A 5,911-nucleotide genomic window follows, 5' to 3' on the forward strand; every position below is an offset into this window, starting at 1 on the left:
TATATATATATATATATATATATATATATATATATATATATATAATGCGACATAATGTAATTCAATATTCATCATTAAATGGTTTCATAGATTCAACATAGATTCAAATTTTGTGTTATAGTTGTGTAATCATTTAATATCTAATAAATAATGTGTTACTCAATAGACGAGATTAAATTAATTTTAAGTAAATATTTTTGGAAATTATTAGTAAGCAGTTTATTTTAAAAAATATATAGAGCTACTTATGAAACACATATTGCACATTTGATTTATACAGATGGCTCTACCATTTAATGTTATCAGCAAATACGAATATAAAAATTGAATTATAATAGGAAACTTTTTATCATTTATTATTGAAGTCTTCCTAGATATTTTAAAGCAATATACAGAGCGAATATTACATTACCGGATCGTATATGATGAAGTGGATGAAAAAGCACACCAGTCATGGAGAACATCCGGTTGCACACGCCAACGGATGTACGACGATGTGCGCGTGAAGTAAATCAAAACTTGGCTTCGCCGATTGACAGTTGCGCGTTGTTCGCGCGCGGCGAGATTTACCGCAATTCCAAACGAGCTACCAGCAAGTAGCGCGACTTCGTGGCAGACCGGTTGCACTCGGCGGATCTTTAAAGCACCGCTTCAGCCGATGGAAAACACTTGTTAGCGCTCGGCGAGCGAATAAAGTGGTGCCTGTCCGAACTAAATGTAGATACATCTTTTATACGCGCTATCGCCAGCATCTGCAGCCTGCGATCGAGCTCTCTTTTGCTCTCTTTTCTCCTCTCTTCGTCTCACACGCAGTCATCACACTGACCTCTTGCTCTATCTCTCTTCTCTCTATTTCTTTCTCTCTGTTCTCTCTCTTTTTTTTTTTCCTTTCTGTCTCTTTCTCGAGGCGTGTTTTGCCAACTGTTGGTATGTGGCCTGCGGTCAGAGTTTTTCGTAGCACTTTAAAATCTTATATATTATTGAATTCCTCCTCTCTTGCGCCGACAAATATCGAATACTTTTATCATACGTTCATAAGAAAAATATTATACAGTAAATATTTGGCTAAAAGAAACAAGAATTTCTGTAAACAATGTTGATTCGACGATACTGCTAATTAAATATATTTTTCAAAGATTGGTGTGTCAGTTATAATTTGTGCGGTTAATTATCTCAACATTAAAATCAAAATATGTATTATATATTAAAAAATGCTAGATAGAAGAATTATGTAAGTAACAAAAACTCATTGAATTTTCTGTTATATTAAATTTTATTTGTAATGTCGTTCTAGAAAAAAAAAGTATCGTAATATACAATGCGTAATCTATATCAGTTAAAATAATTTTTTACACATTATATAAATTGAAACAAAAACTTGGTTATTTGAAATCAACATCCAATTTAAAGTATCACGTTAATAAAAGATGATAGATATATCAATTTTTTTCGACGTAACGGAAATTATTTTAATCGTCATTTAATTTGTTGTTCCAAAAAGATCATATTTGATGATGGTCGTGGAAAATGATGAAATTACCACGATAAGAAGTACAATGCAAACGCAAAATGCAGGTGTATGATTGTTACACATCTCTTCGTGACACGAGTCACGAATAAAAACGAAACACGAATAAGAATTAGCCTGCGAGTGCGACTGAGTGGACAAGGATAAGCCGTACGATGGCGTACCACCACCGCTAATTAATACCGCGAGTTAATTATGCCACAGAGCAAAACAATGTTGTCTATGCTGTATCTACTTTATTCGCGCAACCTGCTAATAACAGGTAATCGTAGTTTACTGGAAGCGCTACAGGTGTCCACAAAAGTGTTATAATGTTTTAGCGCGGCTCAGCGAGAGTCGAGAGTCATTGATTAGAGAATTAAAGGTCGTTAGACAGGCATAATTTACGTCAGAATACTTGCGCCGTCGATGAAGGAAAAGTACTGAGAGAAAACGAAATAGTTCTGGCAACTTTTGCAATCGAAGTACTTGTAACTAGTTTTACAAAGTAATAGAAACTGAAGTAGTGCTGAATGTTATAAAAATATAGTCACGGTAACAAATTGTAGGCACTATTAATTGATAGTGAAATAGCGATTCAACTATATTGAGTAGTTACCTGGACTTTATGCAATATAAATAGATATAACAATTACATTTTTCTAATTATAAATAGACAAAAACTTTTTTTAATAAAGCTCTAAATTATGTTTAAGGAATACAAGAAAAATCTTTTTTCTAAAATCGCTCAGCACGAGCAGTGCGTGGCTACAATAAAAGACGCAGCGTTGGTTTCGAACTTGGAAGACAAAAATAAATAAGAAATACATACACAAATTTTGTAATTATGTATTATAAAGCTTTAATAAGAACAATAAATAAATTAAGAACTAAGAAAATATAGTAATATTAACCATTTGTAATTCATTATATGGTTAATGTTACTATATCTTTTCCAATTTACTTAATCTAGTATTCTTATTTAGAATTTAATGTGTATATAGTTGAGATGCTATTTCACTATAAATTTATAGTTAACGATATTTTTCTCTGAGTGACAGCATGGCAAGCACGATGGATGATGAAAAATATGGCAAATGAATGTAGAAAGACGACGAGTAAAAAATTTATAACGTGTATGTTAATTAATACGATGATAGGACAGATAATATAATAAATAAACACGAAAATCATTCGAACAAGAATAAATTACATGTCGCTATCGATTACATTATATGCAGACTCTTATTTCATCTATCAGTTTTTGCTATAATTTGTACATTTCAATTTATATAATATTAGAAATTCAAAATACGGTCGAAGCTAATCTTCATTACTTTAAATAATTCAATCTTGAATTACTAATTTATACTATACATGTACTTGCATAGTCTTTTTGAAATGCATGCGGAATTGTTTTTCCGGACTATAAACGCAATTAAAACTACTCTAGTAATCGCGAATTAAATTGACAAGCAATTTTTTATAATTTGATCCTACAATCAAGCATCATATTATTATAAAGATGTTAATGTTGATTAAACTGTTAATAAATTTATTACTGCGAAAAATATTATTACTATCGAATCCGGATCTCTTGTATTCCGTACGAGCGTCCTAAGTCATTAGACCACCGAGGTTTTAATTTTAATTTAATCGAAAGGAAAATATTAATTTAACACTTTTTACTTTATATTAATTAAATAGTTTTTTGTTACAATTATTTAGCATTTTTAGTACATAGTCATATTTTATCTCGTGTGTATATTACGATAAAATATATGGAGAGTTAATACATTGAACCTCATGAAAGGAAAGTCACATTATTATAATATGTTGATGCGTGTATATTACTAGTTACGGATGGTCACGTAGAAAATTGACTTTTAACGAGCGGCTCTTTCCTAGATTTTCCAGTGAATTTTACAGTTTCACCTAGGGAAAGGCGTCGATTGCTCGCGTAAACAATAGGACGAGGCGCACGTTCGCGGATGTATCGCCCGCGATTTCCCGGCGAACATTATACATAATTAGCAGCGCGGGTACCGAGACGGAGAGCGAACAATGGACGGCTCTTTTCGCATGCGACTAAATACGTCAGCGCCACGGTAATTGGCCGACAATTACCATCTGTAGAATCGCGGCAGCATTAAGATGGTATAGCCCAGTAGCACGCAAATATGGGAGCGAAACTTATCTCGTGCAATTTATTTCGACGAGGTCGAGACCGTCGTGTTGTGCGACGCGACGACGATGTCGACGTCGGCATCTCGTTCTCCGGAAGCGAGCACAAAAATGTGATTAGACAAAAGATAGCTGAAATATGCATAATCCCACTCCATTTCTTGCATGTATACCTAAAGAGAAATGATACAAAGTTTTCTATATTTACTTTATTTGAGATTTCTCAAAGACTACTTTTTTTTTTAATGGTCTGTAGTATCACGATATTTTAATCCTAGCAAACTACTCATGGATCCAACGTACCCTTATGCGATTTTTTCATTGCTGTAACTTTTTTAATATAATAATATAATTTGAAAACCCGGATTGAGGCTGGAAAAATACTTTAACTGTCCATAGATAAACCTGTAAAGGTATTTTTTTTGCATTATTCTCAATGTGAGAATGCACGGAAATTCAAAGAGGGTACTTGTAAGTTTTCGGCGTTTTGAGTATCCTTTTATTTTTTATTAAATATATATGTTTAACTAAGTTTCGGATAAAAGTAAGTAAATACGAAAATGTAGAATTAAAAAGAATTATTTCAATATAATAAATAGAAATTTTATAATCTCTGTCAGTCTTCGGAGATCGCTCGGCCGGCTCGAATGTATTGCTTTAGAGCGAGTGTTGCATCATCCTCTAAACTAAATTCTAATAAACTTAATTATATATATTATAATAATATTTATACATGTACAATCCTTTATCTATCATTTTATATTGTTTAAATAATAAAATTTTATTTATGAATTATAATACGTAGGTTTTTCAAAAAATGTCGATTTTCGATAATTCAGATAATTATACTTTTTTGAGTGATTTATATCGTACTATTTTTTTTGTTAATCCACAGAGTGGACTAAAAAAATTCTACGGGTTTTGCTTGAACATTGAATTAAAAAATTTGAGAATTTTTTATTCAAAGTAGTCATTTTTTGCGAATTTTTTCAATAAAATTTTTTTAAAGCATTGTAATAATTAATTGAAGATAAAACATTATTTATTTGTTTCATATTTCTCTGTGTTTGTCTGACTTGGAGGTATAAATTTCACACACGTTTTCACGTTAAATTTCACACATCTAAAAAAATACGTATTCAGTCGAAAGATATGACAAGGTTGCAGGGTTTCACAGACCCTGGCCTGCGGCTGAGAACCAAAAATAATATAACGGCTTGGGTTAATATTGATATGAGATCACGATTGTCACTTTTTCGATTTTCGATTGAAAATTTCGACTCTCCGGCAGATGGAAAATCTTAGGCTACCCGTTATAAATTTTGAATTTTTTAGATCAATTTTTTTTATGGTTTCGAAAAGAAATCTCTGAGAAAAGAGGCAGATCTGATGATTTTTTTAAAGAGCACAGAGCAAGTAATAATTTTGACACTAATAATCTATCTTCGGCAGTACATAAATGGAATTTCCGGCAGGAAAGTTGGAAAGTTGATTTCCAGAATCCTTGAGAATGTAGCAACCATTGTCAGTGAGATCTCTATTCCAAAATATCAAATCTTTAGTTGCTTGAGAATATTTTATAATTGGCATTTATTATTTAAAATTAGGAACGATATGTAAATTACGTTATTTCCTAACGTTCAATTTACGAGGATCTTAAGATTCTCCGACATTTTACTCAACAATTACGATCATTACATTCCCGTAATTCATATATATAATTTCAACAATAATTTATTTAATCATATTTATAATTCTTACAGACACATTATTTCTTCTTTCATCTATTTGAAACTAATTATTAACATTTTAAATATTTTTTCTATTTTCTTTCTATAATTATTATTGAAAACTTTTATAATTATTATTCCAACATTTTATTCGATATTTGGTATGATTACTGCAATTTAGATAAATGCGTATTTGATATTTCTGTTTATAAAGAATTATTTCTACCTTCTTTTCTTGAGAAGAACTTGCCATTCTGCACACGATCCTCTCATTTCCTAAGGAAGCGGCGTATTTCTGCGTCGTGCAAGAAGATAGAACACGACTAACTCTTTTTTCGACGGAGCATTGACACGGTGGCACTTTAACGGCATTTCAGCGTCGATATCGACAAGAAAAGCGTACGAAGCGAGATTTATCCAACGAGATACACATAAGACGCAGCGGGTGAACGCGGCTCTGTCGTCGCTCGTCAGCGAACCGACAGAGAAA

The 5,911-nt window shown here is 32.0% G+C and overlaps 1 pseudogene; it reads right to left on the reverse strand.

Moving 5' to 3' along the window:
- The window catches only part of LOC105622496, an 11,975-nt pseudogene that overhangs the window by 5,622 nt on the left and 442 nt on the right, over nucleotides 1–5,911 (reverse strand).

This window comes from Atta cephalotes, assembly GCF_000143395.1.
Source record: "Atta cephalotes unplaced genomic scaffold scaffold00045, whole genome shotgun sequence".
NCBI classification, from domain to species: Eukaryota; Metazoa; Arthropoda; class Insecta; order Hymenoptera; family Formicidae; genus Atta; species Atta cephalotes.